Source organism: Choloepus didactylus, chromosome 1, assembly GCF_015220235.1.
Source record: "Choloepus didactylus isolate mChoDid1 chromosome 1, mChoDid1.pri, whole genome shotgun sequence".
NCBI lineage: Eukaryota > Metazoa > Chordata > Mammalia > Pilosa > Megalonychidae > Choloepus > Choloepus didactylus.
In genome coordinates, this window is record NC_051307.1 from 116,743,274 (window position 1) to 116,761,885 (window position 18,612).

The following is an 18,612-nucleotide window of genomic DNA, read 5'->3' on the forward strand; positions in this document are numbered from 1 at the left end:
CTAGTGCTGTATTAGATTGTGTTCTCAGTTTTCTGCATCATATCTCCTTTTGAAATATCTACCTCTATAGAAAGAATAATGAAGGAAACTTATGTTTAGATGATAATGATAAATCTGATTATTGATAACTTTACAGACTGTGCACAATGCTAATCCTCACACTTTCTTTCTAGGTATGTATTACTGGCACAGTTATAAGATGGAATTGAGGTTGTGGGAGGACCTAGTTAATAACTGGCAGAGACCAGATTTGAACCCATGTCTATTTGTCTCTGTAGCCTGAGTTCCTCTCTCTATGGCATTAGACTTCTGCTTCTCATATAAGATAAAAAATTTTTTATGGTTTGAAAATCAATTCATAGACATTTCCTAATTTATCCTCACAACCACATGATGGGCTGAATTAGCTAGCTAAAAATATTCTGTTAATATAACAGAAACAAAAACAAAACAAAGAAATTCTGTTTTGAGGTCCAATGAGTTTAAATGCCACTCAAGGTCAAATATTCAGATTTCAGTTTAGACCCCTGGCCTCTAACACCTTTATTTTCTTCTTCCTTTAAATTGAGCACCTACTCTGTACAAGGGACTGGATTAATATAAAGATGTGGACAATGCTATTCAGGGCTAATCAAGAGGTTAAGTAAGATCTGTGTACTTATAAGAATAATAGTGCAAGAAAATACTCAATATTCAAAAAGACAGAAGTTCAGAGAACAGAAGTTCAGAGAAGAGACCTTTGTGTGTGTGTGTGTGTTTGTGTACATGTGTGTGAGATCAGAGAGGTGGCACTTGAGTTGAACTTTGAAGGAAGGGTAGCATTTAGATATAGATAGAGATATGTGGCAACTGCATATCAGATATAAGGAAAAAAAAAGAGCAGTATGGGCTTTGTGGAGCCACTGAATGTCAATGTGGCTTTTGTCTTTGGTAATCCTCCTTGGAAATAAAAAAAAAATGTTTTTTTTGATAAGTGTCTCCTGTGAGTCATTCTTCCTAGGATTAGACACTTTCCAGAGGTTAAAAGCCAAGTTTAAAAATTTTTTTTTTCTTTTCAGGACATTTTTTCTCATGTAATTGCATACACTGTGATTTTAGAGCATCTGCCAAAATATTCAAAAGAGTTGTTTACCTTTGTTTTTCACTACCTGCCATGTAAATGCAACAGATTGCTTTCTATATCATCCAGGTCAAATCACTTGAAATTTCAAAACAGTGAACATTTCATCAGCATTGCAAATTTCCCTATATTACACCTATATTCTTTTCCTTCCAGTGATTAAATTCTGCATTTTGAAAATGTGAGCATGTTTTGTTTATGGCCTCTAGTAATCATTGGATAATGTTTTCTAGCAAGAGAATTTGTAATCATTGGATAATATTTTATCCAAAAGTAATCATTGGATAACATTTTCTAGCAAGAGAATTTTTTTTTTTTTCATATAAAACGTATGTGGAGCTAGGTTACATGTCATAAATTGTTTTACCAAATATGGAAACTTTTTTTTTGGCTTTATGTTTTAGTTTGCTAGGCTGCTGAAAGCAGATACCCTGAAATGCATTGGCTTTAACAATGGGAATTTATTAGCTTAAAATCTCTTGGTTTTGAGGCTGAGAAAAATGTCCAAATCAAGGCATCATCAAGGTGATACGTTCTTTCCAAAGACGGGCTGCCAGGGATCTTTGACTCCTCTGCCACATGGCAAGGCACATGGCAGCCTCTGCTAGTGTCTCCCTTCTCTTCCAGGTTTTGTTGCTTTCAACTTCTTGCTTCCTTGGCTTTCTCTCTTTCTTTCTCCATATTCATCCTGTTTATAAAGGAACTCCAGTAAGAGGATTAAGACTGACCCTTGGCAACACCTTAACTGAAGTAACCTAATCAAAATTCCTACTTATGATAGGTTTACACCCACAGGAATGGATTAACTTAACATTATTTTCTGGGGTACATACAGTTCTAAATCACCACACTTTATTATTTCACTCTTCCTCAGGTTTTTGATAATAAGCACAGAAAAGTAAAATGGTTTTTACAGATAATTACCTGAAGCATCAATAAACCTCCTAATTTAGAAGCCTCCCCTAATATTTAAAAAAATATATTTCTGAAGGAGAAAGTATTAATTTTATTTAGCTTAAGTTTAGTAAATTTAAACACATTTATATTGAATAAATTCATTTATAAACACAATACCCTAATTTTGTTTTAGCTTACCACCTTCCAGTTCTGGTTATATTCATTTATTCTATCTATCTATCTATCTATCTATCTATCTATCTATCTATCTATCCATCTATGCACACACATACAAACACACACAAGGAAAAAACTTATGCCTGACTGTTTTGATTTTGTTATAGGAAAATGTTTTGTTTTCCTTCTACCTTTTGGTAGATGCTCTACTAAAAGCATCTAACAGCATCTAAGAATGCTCTCGCTCTCCTAAGTCATTCACTCATTATTGGGCAAGATAGAAACATACATATGCTTTCTTTTATTCCTATCTTTCTTTACTCTTTGCTTGTAAATATTCTTTTCAGGCCTCCTTCATTTCTGGTAGATTTCCAAAGGTTATAAACAGGATAGAGCTTATCTAAAAAGGAATAATTAAGCAATACACCTCAATTATACTCAAGATCAAAAATTTGCAAGGACTAATATAACATTCTGTAACATCATCTGTGAAAGTTCTAGGTTGGCATGTTTTTAATTTGAAGAAGCATGGTAGCAGAAAAGCACATTGCTCTTGAAATCAGTAGACTTGGATCTAGATTCTGACCTTGCTGTCTACCAGTGACACCGGACTTGGACAAGTCACATCACTTCCCTGGCTCTCAGTTTCCTCATCTGTAAATTGAGGGAGCTAGATCTCTAAAATTTCATGAATGTAAGATATAGACAAATGAGAGCAGCAGAGATCCTCAACTGCTGCAATTCTTTAAAAGAAAAAAAGAATGTGGTTGGTTTTATGGCCTTTTTTATATCTGACACTATATACTAAGTGGAAAACAAAAACTATGCTTGTGAGAATTTAGAGATGCTAGAAGATGATTGCTGCAGATTAAGAATCCGTAAAGAAGTTGCATATAACCATACACTCCATTAAAGGTTTAAATGGTGCAAGGAAGCCTTGCTGAATAGATACCAATTAAGGGAGAATGAATGGAGTAGAACACGTTTACGATTTAGCACGATCATATTTCTACACTGCATCTTTAACAACTAGCTAAAGGGAATATTTCTGATTTCTTTTCAATACTATTGCCTCTTACTTATGCAATTGTGAATTGAGAATCAAATTCTTCAATCATATATTTGCAATTCCATGTCAGTAGTTTTAAAAATATAGTTGAAATTATGGCACTAAGGTAATGGAGAAAAAGATTAACAAATTCGGTCATTGTATTAAACTGCTTTGTCATAGGCTAGCAAAAGATATGATGGTGAATTCCCTCCTTTCTCCCCCTCTTTACAGAATTCTGTTTGAGGTGAATTCTGTTGAGATCAATTAGCATGATGGGCTTAGGTAAGCCTTTTTATTTTTTAAAGGCTGGCTGATATTTTGTTGTGGTTATTTGTTGCTATGCAGCTAGTGTCAGATTTCACACAAAGCACCCTCAAAAACCAGGAAGGTAGGAAACATGTTGGCAACTGATTTAATGGAAAGAAAGAATATGTATTCCAGGGTCCAGTTTTTATTGGGCTTGGGAACTTGCACCAATTACTTTACCTGCTCTAAACTCAGTTTGTTCTTTTTAAATATGAAAATGATGATGATGATGGTGTATTATAAACCAAATCCACAGAACCTTTGAGAGAGTCAAATGAGAAAATGGAGGTAAATATGCTTCACAAACTATAAAACATTATACATGTGAGGAGGTCTTCTTACCATTCTTGATCAGCTTTTACCATGTCCATTTGCCTGAGATGGTATACCAGTCTTCTACAATAAGACAAAATTCCGTTTTCTGTGAGAGAAGATAAATGTTGACTATCTTTGTTGCAAATGCTAACTACGATAGGGGGAGTTTTGGGGTACATGAATTGATCACCATTTAATTTACTGAAAAGCTTTTCTATGTCATGCTTGTACAAAGCACTTTTATTACATTATCTCATTTAATATTGATGCTTTGAATGGTTAATTTATTGAAGGTCACACTCCTGGTAAATAGTAGGTTTAGGATTTAAATACCAATAGATCTGGTTCCCAAGTTACTGCTTTCATGTCTTGCAGCATTCTGCTTCCTGACTTGACCCTATTTTTATCCATTAGTTGCTATCTTGGTACTAAAAACTACTTAACCTGCTTTTCAAAGATAGTAAACCTGGTTCAGCGAGTTGACAATCTAAACCAGAAAACAGATGCAGTAAAGACTCAGCCAAACTCAAATGCTAGGTACATTTTAGGATGGTCTCATTTCAGGTGATACACAAAGATAAATTTATCTATCTGGTGTAGGCAAGGCTTTTAGCATATGTGTAAGGCAATGAAAATCAATAAAGGAGAATATGCATGTTCCACAAGGCTGTTATGGCTACTAAAGAACTGGAGGTAAAAACCCTGGATCTCAGCTAGATGTCTGGTTTTGCACAAGCTATTCAGCCTCTCTGAGGTTTCTTTATCTGTAAACTGGGATTTTAAAAATATTTTCTATATTATAGGGATATTTTAAGTTTCCAATGAGTTCATCTGAGTATAAGAAGGTCACAGTATTAATGCGTGTGAGGGATTTTAACATAAGAGGAATTGAATTGCCATGTTAAAATATTCTTGTAAACATTCTCTATATCATTGTCAGTTCTTGATTTAGATACTTTGGCTTTGTATTGTGTTGGCAGTGTGATTGCCCTTATTAAATGTTAGTGTTGGCATTTTTTTTTAAATGTGTGCAGAGCATCTCCCATGGAAACAAAATTTAAATAATGGTTCAGCTCCACCCAGAAATGTCACGTTGCAGCCGTTTGGAAGCTATAGTAAAATGTTTGGAAGATATCAACAATGGATTACAATATAAATATTTATGGAGTGTTGTGAGGTAGTTAGTTTCCATCAAGCAGGAGACATGTAAAATTGAATAGATACTGACGCTAAACACGATTTTGATTAAGTGGTTGTGGCATAATCGATTCCCAATTTTAAACAAATACCATCTTTAACATCATTTGAGGTAAAGTAGGCTTTGACGTTTTGGTAAGAGCAAAAGCCTCTCTAATAAAATGTAATGTTATTTAAATGGAGTGTGAATATGACTTTGTAAAACATTTTTTCATAAGTTTACATAGTGGGTAAAAAAAGTGAAAAAATATGCCTATATGATGGTTCCCAGATATTTTAGAAATAAAAAGCAAGATACTTAACACTTTTGCCCTCAAATATAAATGATTATCCTATTAAGGCATTCCAATTTGTTTAAACATCTCTCCCTTTTCTTTCTTTTTTTATTTTTTTTTAAATTCATTTTATTGAGATATATTCACATGCCATGCAGTCATACAAAACAAAGCGTACATTCGATTGTTCACAGTACTGTTAAATAGTTGTGAATTCATCACCAAAATCAATCCCTGACACCTTCATTACCACACACACAAAAATAACAAGAAAATAATTAAAGTGAAAAAGAGCTACTAAAGTAAAAAAGAACACCGGGTACCTTTGTTTGATTGATTGTTTGTTTGTTTGTTTCCTTCAGCCATTTTTCTACTCATCCATCCATAAACTAGACAAAGGGGAGTGTGGTCCATATGGCTTTCCCAATCATATTGTCATCCCTCATAAGCTACATTTTTATACAATCGTCTTCAAGATTCATGGGTTCTGGGTTGTATTTTGATAGTTTCAGGTATTTACTGCTAGCTACTCCAATTCATTAGAACCTAAAAAGGATTGCCTATGTTGTGCATAGGAGTGCCCACCAGAGTGACCTCTTGGCTCCTTTTGGGATCTCTCCGCCACTGTAGCTTATTCCATTTCCTTTCACATTCCCCTTCCAGTCAAGAAGACGTTCTCCATCCCATGATGTAGGGTCTAGATTCCTCCCCAGGAGTCATATTCCATGTTGCCAGGGAGAGTCACTCCCCTGGGTGTCAGATCCCATGCAGGGGGGAGGGCAGTGATTTCACCTGCCAAGTTGGCTTAGATAGAGCGAGAGGGCCACATCTGAGCAACAAAGAGGCATTCGGGAGGAGGTTCTTAGGCACAATTATAGGAAGGCCTAGCCTCTCCTTTGCAGCAGCAGTCTTCCCAAGGGCAAGTCCTGTGGGTAGAGGGCTCAGCCCATCAAACCACCAGTACCCTATGTCTGTAAGCACATTAGCAACCATCAAGGTGGGGAAGCCCAATACCCCTGCATTCTCCACCAGCTCCTCAAGGGGGCTCTGCATATTTTTTTCATTGTTTTTTTTTTTTTTAATTGACTCTTTTTTTTTAAATCAACTATATAAAAAATAATAATTTTTTAAATACAACAAAAAAACATTTCAAACAAACCATAACAAGGGAGTAAGAAAAAGACAACTAACCTAAGATAACTACTTTACTTCCAACATGTTCCTACTCTACCCCGAAACAATAACCTAATATAGCAACATTTCCTACTATACCATCAGAAATTAACGAGCATAGTAATTCCTGGGCATTCCCAGAATATTAAATTTACCCACAATAGCTTATCTGTTCTTATTGGATTATCATTCCCCCTTCCTTAATTGTTCTCTATCACTAGTTCCCGTACATTCTATATTATAAACCATTTGTTTTACATTTCTCAAAGTTCATATTAGTGGTAGCACATAATATTTCTCTTTTTGTGCCTGGCTTATTTCACTCAGCATTATGTCTGCAAGTTTCATCCATGTTGCCATATGTTTCACAACATTGTTCCTTCCTACTGCCATGTAGTATTCCATTGTGTGTACATAACACATTTTATTTATCCACTCATCTGTTGAAGGACATTTGGGTTGTTTCCATCTCTTGGCAATTGTGAATAATGCTGCTATGAACATTGGCGTGCAGGTATCTGTCCGTGTCACTGCTTTCAGATCTTCCGGGTATATACCGAGAAGTGCGATCGCTGATCGAAGGGTAACTCTATATCTAGTTTTCTAAGGAGCTGCCAGACTGACTTCCAGAGTGGCTGAACCATTATACAGTCCCACCGACAATGAATAAGAGTTCCAATTTCTCCACATCCTCTCCAGCATTTGTAGTTTCCTGTTTGTTTAATGGCAGCCATTCTAATTGGTGTGAGATGGTATCTCATTGTGGTCTTAATTTGCATCTCTCTAATAGCTAGTGAAGCTGAACATTTTTTAATGTGTTTCTTGGCCATTTGTATTTCCTCTTCAGAGAACTGTCTTTTCATATCTTTTGCCCATTTTATAGTTGGGCTGTCTGTACTATTGTCATTGAGTTGTAGGATTTCTTTACATACGCAAGATATCAGTCTTTTGGCAGATACATGGTTTCCCAAAATTTTTTCCCATTGAGTTGGCTGCCTCTTTACCTTTTTGACAAATTCCTTTGAGGTACAGAAACTTCTGAGCTTGAGGAGTTCCATTATCTATTTTTCTTTTGTTGCTTGTGCTTTGGGTGTAAGTCTAGGAAGTGTCCGCTTAATACAAGGTCTTGAAGATGTTTCCCTACATTATCTTCTAGGAGTTTTATGGTACTTTTTTTATATTGAGATCTTTGATCCACTTTGAGTTAATTTTTGTGTAGGGTGTGAGGTAGGGGTCCTCTTTCATTCCTTTGGATATGGATATCCTACTCTCCCAGCCCCATTTGTTGAAAAGACTGTTATGTCCCAGTTCAGTGGCTTTGGGGGCCTTATCAAAGATCAGTCGGCCATAGATCTGGGGGTCTATCTCCGAATTCTCAATTCGATTCCATTGATCAATATGTCTATCTTTGTGCCAGTACCATGCTGTTTTGACAACTGTGGCTTTATAATAAGCTTCAAAGTCAGGGAGTGTAAGTCCTCCCACTTCGTTTTTCTTTTTTAGAGTGTCTTTAGCAATTCAAGGCATCTTCCCTTTCCAAATAAATTTGATTACTAGCTTTTTCAAGTCTGCAAAGTAGGTTGTTGGAATTTTGATTGGGATTGCACTAAATCTGTAGATGAGTTTGGGTAGAATTGACATCTTAATGACATTTAGCTTTCCTATCCATGAACATGGAATATTTTTCCATCTTTTAAGGTCCCCTTCTATTTCGTTTAGTAGAGTTATGTAGTTTTCTTTGTATAGGTCTTTTCCATCTTTGGTTTAGTTTATTGCTAGGTACTTGATTTATTTAGTTGCTACTGAAAATGGTATCTTTTTTTGAGTGTCTCTTCAGTTTGTTCATTTCTAGCATATAGAAACATTACTGACTTATGTGCATTAATCTTGTATCCTGCTACTTTGCTAAATTTGTTTATTGGCTCTAGTAGCTGTATGGTTGATTTCTCAGGGTTTTCCAGATATAAGATCATATCATCTGCAAACAATGACAGTTTAACTTCTTCCTTTCCAGTTTGGATGCCTTTTATTTCTTTGTCTTGCCAGATTGCCCTGGCTAGCACTTCCAGCACAATGTTGAGTAACAGTGGTGACAGCGGGCATCCTTGTCTTGTTCCTGATCTTAGAGGGAAGGCTTTCAGTCTCTCACCATTGAGTACTATGCTGGCTGTGGGTTTTTCATATATGCTTTTTATCATATTGAGGAAGTTTCCTTCAATTCCTACCTTTTGAAGTGTTTTTATCAAAAAGGGATGTTGGATTTTGTTGAATGCTTTTTCAGCATCTATTAGATGATCATTTGATTTTTCTCTTTTGACTTGTTAATGTGTTGTAATACATTGATTTATTTTCTTATGTTCAACCATCCTTGCATGCCTGGAATGAACCCCACTTGGTCATGGTGTATGATTTTTTTAATGTGTCTTTGGTTTTAATTTGCAAGTATTTTGTTGAGAATTTTTGAATCTATATTCATTAGGGAGATAGGCCTGTAGTTTTCCTTTTTGGTAGTATCTTTGCTTGGTTTTGGTATTAGATTGATGTTAGCTTCATAAAATGAGTTAGGTAGTGTTCCATTTTCTTTGAAGTTTTGAAAGAGTTTAACTAAGATCAATGTCAGTTCTTTTTGGAAAGTTTGGTAGGATTCCCCTGTGAAACTATCTGGCCCTGGGCATTTATTTGTGGGAAGCTTTTTGATGACTGATTGGATCTGTTTGCTTGTGATTGGTTGGTTGAGATCTTCTGTTTCTTCTCTGGTCAGTCTAGGTTGTTCATATGTTTCCAGGAAATTGTCCATTTCCTCTACATTATCCAGTTTGTTGCCAGACAGTTGTTCATAGTATCCTCTTATAATTTTTTTAATTTCTTCAGGATCCACAGTAATGTCACCTTTCTCATTCATTATTTTGTTTATATGGGTCTTCTCTCTTTTTGATTTTGTCAGTCTAGCTATGGACTTGTCAATCTTGTTGATCTCAAGGAACCAACTTTTGGTGTTATTTATCCTCTCTATTGTTTTTATATTCTCTATGTCATTTATTTCTGCTTTAATCCCTGCTATTTCTTTTCTTCTACTTAGTTTAGGATTGGTTTGCTTTTCATTTTCTAGCTGCTTCAGTTGATCTATTACTTCTTTGATTTTGGCTCTTTCTTCCTTTTTAATATATGTGTTTAGTGCTGTAAATTTCCCCCTCAGTATCATTTTTGCTGCATCTCATAGGTTTTTGTATGTTGTGTTCTCATATTCATTTGTCTCCATATATTTATCAATTTCTCTTGCTATTTCTTCTTTAACCCACTGATTGTTTAGGAGCATGTTGTTTAATCTCCAAGTATTGGTGAATTTTCTAAGTCTATGATGGTTATTGACTTCTAATTGTATTCCATTGTGGTCAGAGAATGTGCTTTTGAATAATTTCAATTTTTTTAAATTTATTGAGGCTTGTTTTATGTCCCAGCATATGGTCTATTCTGGAGAAAGTTCCATGAGCACTAGAGAAGTATGTGTATCCTGGTGATTTGGGATGTAATGGTCTATATATGTCTGTTAAATCCAATTCATTTATCAGATTGTTCAGCTTTTCAATTTCCTTATTGGTCTTCTGTCTGGTTTATAGGAGAGAGTGATGTGTTGAAGTCTCCCACAATTATTGTGGAAACATCAATTGCATCCTTTAGTTTTGCCAGTGTTTCTCTCATGTATTTTGTTGCACCTTGATTGGGTGCATAAACATTTAAGATGGTTATTTCTTCTTGTTGAATTGCCCCTTTTATTAGTATGTAGTGGCCTTCTTTGTCTCTCATAACATCCTTGCATTTGAAGTCTATTTTATCTGAGATTAATATTGCTACTTCAGCTTTCTTTTCACTTTAGCTTGCATGAAATATTTTTTTCCATCCTTTCACTTTCAATTTCTTTGTGTCCCTGTGTCTAAGATGAGTCTCTTGTATGCAACATATTGATGGTTCATTGTTTTTGTTCCATTCTGTGAAACTGTATCTTTTAATTGGGGAGTTTATCCATTTACATTCAATGTTATTACTGTGAAGGAATTTCTTGAATCAAGCATTTTATCCTTTGGTTTATGTTTGTGATATACATTTTTTCCCTCTCTCTCTTAATGTCCTTTAATGTACATACTGAATCGCTTTAGCACTGAACCTTTCACCATATCTCTCTCTCCATTCTTTGTTTCTCTGTTGGTAGGGCTCTCTTTAGTGTCTCAACTCTTGTTAGCAAATTCTCTCAGCATTTGTTTGTGAAAAATTTAAGCTCCCCCTCAAATTTGAAGGAGAGCTTTGCTGGATAAAGAATTATTGGTTGGCAATTTTTCTCACTCAGAATTTTAAATATGTCATGCCACTGCCTTCTCACCTCCATGGTGGCCGCTGAGTAGTCACTACTTAGTCTTATGTTGTTTCCTTTGTATGTGGTGAATTGCTTTTCTCTTGCTGCTTTCAGAGCTTGCTCCTTCTCTTCAGTATTCGACAGTGTGATCAGAATATATCTTGGAGTGGGTTTATTTGGATTGTATTTGGAGTTCGCTGGGCATTTATGATTTGTGTATTTATGATGTTTAGAAGATTTGGGAAGTTTTCCCCAATAATTTCTTTGAATACTCTTCCTAGACCTTTACCCTTCTCTTCCCCTTCCAGAACACCAATGAGTCCTATATTTGGATGTTTTATGTCATGTTATCATGTCCCTGAGTTCCTTCTTGATTTTTTTCCCCATTCTTTCTTTTGTTCTTTCATTTTCCATTCTGTCATCTTCCAGGTCACTGATTCATTGTTCAGCTTCCTCTAGTCTTGTACTATGAGTATCCAGAATCTTTTTAATTTGGTCAACAGTTTCTTTTATTTCCATAAGATCATCTTTTTTTTTATTTACTCTTGTAATTTCTTCTTTATACTCTTCTAGAGTCTTCGTCATGTCCTTTATATCCTGTGCCATGCTCTTCATGTCCTTTATATCCTGTGTCATGTTCTCATTGTTCATCTTTAGTTCTTTGATTAATTGCTCCAAGTACTGTGTCTCCTCTGATCTTTTGATTTGGGGGTTTGGGTTTGGGTTATCTATATCATCTGATTTTTTCATATGCTTTAAATTTTTCTGTTGTTTTTTGGCCTCTTGGCATTTGCTTAACTTGATAGGGTTCTTTTAGGACTTGTAGACCAATTAAAACCCTTATCTATAATTTGTCAGATCAACAGCTTTGTGGAGTACACATTAAACAGCAGGTGGCATCCGTGAGCCACCTATTCCCCTCAAGCCAGTGCTCTCCCGCTTTGTCTTTGTGGTGAGTGGGGGTGTGAATCTTGTGGGGTCCAATTGGTGTACCAAGCTTGCGTTTGTGGTTGGTGTTGCCCAACCTGTATATGGGACGTGTGTCTGGGTGGTCAGGGAGGGGAGCGGCTCTAACAATCAAATCTCCCTGGTGTGCCTGGAGTTTTAAAGCTGCTGCAATAGTCTAGTCTTTCAGTTCAGTCCTGCCACAGTTTGTCTCTGCCACTGACCCACAAGTCCTTGGTATTGGCGTATGGCCTCTGAGACTTGCGAGTGGGTTCCTCTTCCATGCCATGCACCCCCAGGACTTCTGTTGAGGCATGACTGTGTTATGTCATGGGTGAGTGCCATCCCCCTATGGCTTCTCTGGGCTGCAGGGCTGGGTAGGGATGTTCCCAGTCTGCTGAAAGGATGGCTGAATGGGGCATGTTAATTCACATTGCTCCATCTTCCCAACTCTGGGACAACCAGCTGAGGGTGCAGGGAAGGCTAATGTCCATGCCTGATTTTGTGCTGTGTGCGTATGTTGTTGGAAATGCTTCCCATTACACTGGGTTGTCTGGGGGAGCTCTGGGCTGTGAAGCCAGTGACTGGCAGGAGTGTTCCCTGCCCACCGGGAAGATGGCTGTGAGGGGAAGCTCCCCTTTTCTTGGGAAGTTGTGTGTTTAGTGAATTTTCTCAGCCCCTGGACTTATTGCCTTGTGTCTCAGAGCTCTCTTAGTTCTCCTCTTATCTTGAGCTGCCCCAATTGCAAGTCTTTGAGGCTTTCTGTATTGGGCTTCTTAGAGTAATTGTATTAGAAAAAGAGAAAAAGATTAAAAAAAAAAAAAAGGGAAGGCCCCTCCTTGCAGATCTAATGGGTTATTGAAATGCTAAGAGACAAGGCAATTAGGGCTGTTAAGGAATGATCCAGGGAGCAGAGAAACCAGTTTTTCAGACAAAGAAACTTGTCTTCTGGATGTGCATATGAGCCTGACTCTGCCTGAGCTCTCTCTTCCCCATTCTATTTTCACCAGAACTCCAAAAAGCCTCTGCTTTTAGTTTTGGGTTTTCCTTGCTGTTTTTGCTATCCGTATCTCCTCTCCACCAGGCTGGCTGCTCCCAGATTCTCTGGTGTCTGGTCTCAATCTATCTATGCTTGGAATTTGGATCAGTAAATGAGTTTCCAATAAGGGTCACAACTGCAGTTCTCTCTCCTGCTTCCCAGCACTGACATCCCCTCCTCCCAGAGGACTGAGCCTGGCAGGGAGGGGCGTGGGTCCCCCGGACATGAAAACTTACAGATTTCGCTGATCTCAGCTGTTCCACATGTTCGTGAGTGCTGTATGAAGTCTGTCCAAAGTCACATTGCTCTGCGGTGTCCGGTCCACACAGTTTCTGGCTTTCTACCTACTGCCCTGGAGGAGTAACTAAAATGTACACCTCACCACTCAGCCCTCTTGCCCCACCCTCTCTCCCTTTTCTTTTGCTGCTTGATTTTTCCTTCTAGGAAACTAAGGTAAGTAAGGCTAAAACTTCTTAAAAGTATGGAAATTCTTCTTTAGTAGCCTTTTAAGAATTGAAGTAATGGCTGTAAAAATGCAATATTCAAAATTAGAGCTTAAACAAGCATATCCCTAAACTTCTGTATAAATTTCCCAGAGAATAAAAGATATGAACTCTGAATCAAAATATTCCTTATGAAATGAGGCCCACAACCAAACCATCCTTAGGGTATCTCTAAAGCATTATTGTAGGCAAATGATGTAAGCTCTGTAGAACATTACAAAAATTCTTTTGACTACTACCCATATCTTAGGCATTTTAATTTAACACTGTGCCAGGCACCTCTCTAACTGCTTTGCAACTATGAACTTACATAAAACTCATGGCAAAGCTAGTAAAGAATGATTTATACTGAACTTGGAGCTAACACAAAATAGTTGTTAGATTTTAAAAATTTCATGCTGGATCATTTTCCAATAAGCCCATCTGACCATACTTTGTCTGGCTAACAATTAACAACCAACAAATGTGCAGATAGTTTATAACCCTTTGAGGTTAGAGGTTAACCTGAAGAAATTAATAAGTTTCTAAAACTCGATAGCTCAGGGGACTTATTAACTCCAAAGGTGATATGATTTTATAGCCCAGTAGAAAGTTAATATAGTGAACTTAGTGCACACAGTCTGCAATTTTACTTCAACTGTCCTTTCTAGCAATTATATCTTGCTGGTGGTTCCCTCATAAGTGAGCTAAATAACATTTTGACATGTGCTAATTAATTTGAATTGTACCTCTTTAGCTATGACACTTATACTAGTATTCTCCCCATTTTATAGTTGATAAACTATGGCATAACAAGGTGAAATGATTTGACCAAAGTCACACAGCTAGTAAGGGTGTACAACTGAGATTTAAATCCATGTATTTTGCCTTCACAGGCTGTGTTCTTAACCATAAGCAATTTGGCCTTTCTCATTCACCAATATATTTATTAAGTGCACTCTTTCCCCACAAACAAATTCTTAGTCTCTTCATGCAGTATGCAAGTAATTAATTGCAGCATATCTATAAATAATTAGCATGGCTTATAGCTTCTTGCTCCCACAAGACAGCTTTGACAGCTAGTCCATTTAAACATATTGGGCTATACTATACACAAGTTGAGCCTTAAAGCACTTTTGTATAGTTCCTAAATTAGGGGAACAATCATCTTAGTAATCATTAAAGGATCTCTAACTGCTTGACATCATGTATTCTGCTTGTTAGAAATGAATCAGTGATAACATAGTCTAGCTTTAAGTGGTTAAGGAATTGTTTTCAACTAAAACTCTCATTTGAAATGAATACAAAATGTAGGACATGTCTACTACTCCTCCTAGGCTTCAGCAACTTATGTGGAGTACACCCTGAATTTTGATTTTGTAGCTCAGAGGTGGTAAGGACCACTGTACAGCTGAATAACTGTCATTAGTAGCTAAAGGAAATGCCCTGGGATTGTTTGCATGTAAACCTCAGGGGACTGGGACCCGTTCCTGGAAGGATGAGGAAACCAGGTAGAACAGGATTTCTGCAGCTACGGGACTACAGGCTCCCTGGAACAGGGAGACAATTGCCTTCATAACAGAGAATGTCTGTACACCAGGCATCATTAGGTAGTTCAGGAAGTTTTGCTGCCTCTATCACACTGATGATGAAAGATGTGGATTAAAGTAAGAGATATGGATGGGGTCACAAAATGCTGACTTTGATATTCCAAGTTGGTACCTCGAAAAATACTTACTATAGGTGGTGGTGCTACAGGTTCCTCAGAGATGACATCTAGTCAGATTCCCCTTCAGTGGTTTAAGAAGTTTATAAAATCCCTTGAAGGGGTTTCCACAATTCTCTAAAGGGCAAGGATTAACAATCTGTTTTATTGAGCAAGGTTATAGGAAACTCTTGTATCAAGGAAAGGAGTTTAGGGTGGTTTTTGACAAGGTCAGGGACTGGAAAAGGATGTGTGTTTGGAGAGCACTTATGTCCAGGATCATCCTTATAATTAAGATAACTTGTGTGAATTAAAGCACTGGATAGAAATATTAGAAAAAAGCAATTGTCATGAATCTGCCTTTTGTGCAAAGTGTGTCACAGCACTCATTTGTAAATCATATGAAATAAACTTAATATTGTTAGTGCAAAAATCCTCATCTAAATGATTAAAAGTGATATTGTTTTGGTAGTTTCTTTGTATTGTATGTACCAAATGCTAAATGCTCCTCATTTGAGCTAAAAACAAGTGTGCCCTAATTATCAAATTCAAAAGATATACCACTTCCTTTTAAGATAGTTACCCATTTAATTCTTTTAAAGAAATAGGTAAAAAAAAAACCACATTGATATTTTGAGTTCATAAATATAAAAGAGAATTTGATGACCACCACTTAGAGTTGTTGCTATTTATTTATGCACTAATTTTTATTTTGTGGAAAACTGTTGACAATGTAATACATTCTGTCTTCATGTTATGGAAGTAACTATTCTAACACATCAAAAGCCCGGGTCCCATAATCAGTACTCTTGCTTTCTGAGTATATTTCTGTACAAGAAAAGGGTGTTCATGTTTCATTAAATACTGAGGCTGTCATGTTTTTATGCATTTCAAAGAGACTGTTCTATTGTGTTTTGTTCCCAGTGACTGAACACCAAAACCTTTCCTATGTGTTATTGTGTAATGGGCCATTATCTTCCTTGAAAGTTTCAGGCCTGTGTGACACCAAGCTAAAGCCGGCACTTGTTTCTACTCTGCTTATTCTTCTATAACAAATGTATAGAGACTTGAAAGAGAAAGTGTACCTGTTGGAAGTTTGCACTGAAGAATTACTAGTTTTTCAATTAAAAAAAAAAAGAAGAAAACAAACAAGCAGAAAACTACACATCCAAGATGAAATTTCATCTCCATTTTTAAGTCTGCCCCAGTTATCAGATAGCATGAATTGGAGAACAAACAAGGAATTATGCAGATGGAAATCTCTTTACTTCCAGTTTATGCTTCTGTTCTCTTCAATTTTTTAAACTGTACAAATACATGAAGGAAAAATTTGGCTTAGCAGGAATATACTTAAGATTTTAGTTTAGCTCATTGTAAACCCAATATTAGTAAATAGTGTGGTGTGGCTACTCTTAATCTTCTATTAATAATTTGTCTACCATAAGGGCAGAAAGAACTGCTTTTCTTGGCACTTATTAAGCTTACCAATTTTTGTGCTTGGATCCACATGTTAAGTGGAATATAAACACATTCAGAGGATAAAGATAAGGGAATATGAAACTTTCCTGTAAGGAGTGGTTGAGAGAACTGAAGGTAGATTAGAGAAGATATTGCTATCTCCAAATATTTTAAGAGTTGTTATGGAGAAGAGGGTTTATATCCCTCCAAGAGATTAGAGCTAGGATAAATGAGTATAAGCTATAGAGAGCTAGTTTTAGCTCAATGTAAGGAAAATGTTGAGTCAAATTGTATGAAGAAGGACAGGCTGCCTCAGGAAGGAATGCATTCTGGATCAATGGAAATGTATAACTCCCATTTGTATTCACTTACAATGTCATCAGGTATTGAATACAAGGTTGGAATGAATTAACTTTTTCATTTGATAAAAAATTGGTTAAGTCAATACCTACATGATGGGTTTGTTCAAATTTGGGGTAAGATTACTTTTAAATAAAAAAATATCTGACAGTTTTCTTCAATTTTCTGTTAAAGAAAGAAAACAGTAGCATAATGTGATAATATAGAAGAAATATCCACACCTTTATTTTAAATGTAGAATCATTGAATGTGGATGGAACTTTTGAAATCATTGACTCCAGCCCCTTAATTTTACAAATAAGGAAATCGAGGCTTGAGGAAGTGATGTGACTGGTCCACAATCACAGAGTTAGGGGCAGAGCTAGGATTGAAGGTAGGATTTCTGATATCCAGGTAGAGCTTTTTACTGAAGGAGTTGACAAGAGTGTGTGTTCTTTGCTGGAATGTTACCAGAAACTAGAAAGCTTAAACCACACTAATAGAGAGGTGTCTTGACTCATTGCGTGTGTGTGTGTGTGTGTGTGTGTGTGTGTGTGTGTGCATGTGTGTGTGTGTGTAAGCTTGCTACCTATGATCTTAAGCTATTTGACCCCAAGGGTTTTTTTTTGTGTATGTCTGTTTTTATAATTGCTGTCTGTGTCTGGTGCCAGTATCTGTGCCTCTTACTTCGGTTTGGTTGGTCTTTAAGTTCTGGAAGCTGTAAGTAAGGCTTTACAGGACCTCTGGTCCTCAGTCTATAGCATTGAATAAAGCTTTCAATAGCTTTCCTAGATTCAGATATTGATTAAAAAAAATGAGGATGATATTTAAAATACACCTGGAAGTAAGGAATTTTTGTCGATTTATACCATGGATATCAATACGGAAATTTCCAAATAGATATACAAACATACATGCACACATACACACATACACAACCTTTTACCAGGATGGATATTCACAACTGCCTCAGAGCAAGAAAGGTGTTTAAATAGTATTATTACTGCTAAAGTAGGAAGGGTTAAAGTTGAATTCCATCAAAAGACATGTTGAGTTTGTTTTCAACACACCCAATACCTGAAACTGCTCTGTTAAATGGATTCTTTGCTGATGAGTTCATCAAATATTAATTCTTTCCCCACTGTTTCATAATTTTGTTAGCAAAATGTACACATAGAAGAGGTAATCACACTTATTAATAATATTAAAGAAAATAAATCTGCTATGAAGCTACTGTTTTATACAAAGAGTTCTGTGAAAGAGAAGTCTCTCTTAGAAGTTATTAAGAGACCAAACCAATATCAAGGTGTCCTCTCTTGTTTTCTTCTTGGGGAATGACATGGTTTTCTGAGTATGTGAGAGCCAATTTTTTACATCTGTAACTTAATGACTGCCAAAAATTGACCACTCATTGGGCTCATTCCCAGTTTAATTGGCCATTTGCTTCTTTTCTGAGAACACAAGAAACCAATTGCACCTTCATTGAGTCTGATGGAGAGTCAGAAAAGGGTTATTTTAACAATTCTATTTTGGTGTGTGACTTGCCCTTTTTCACAAGAAGAAAAACGTGACAATTGTTACATTGCAACTTGCAACAATATATTTATGATTATTTTACATGTATTTGTAATGCAAATTCTGTTGCAAAATACAAGGTGATTTGACTCTTCAGTAACTCTGAATTTGTTCCTGAATTTAAAAGGCATAATCAAAACACTTTTCTCTATGTTGGTAATTGATGTGCATGTTTAACCTTGAATACTTGAAAAAATAAGGAAACAAGCA

The 18,612-nt window shown here is 36.4% G+C and overlaps 1 long non-coding RNA gene across 1 annotated transcript in view; it reads right to left on the reverse strand.

Annotated features, from left to right (window-relative positions):
• Positions 1-1,540: 1,540 nt before the first annotated feature.
• LOC119537837 overlaps positions 1,541-18,612 on the reverse strand; it is a 68,997-nt gene continuing 51,925 nt past the window's right edge. Inside the window, exons 2-3 of the long non-coding RNA XR_005217470.1 lie at positions 3,894-3,972; positions 1,541-1,808 (exon numbers count right to left, since the gene is read on the reverse strand). This is a non-coding gene — a long non-coding RNA (uncharacterized LOC119537837). The remainder of the gene's footprint in view (positions 1,809-3,893; positions 3,973-18,612) is intronic.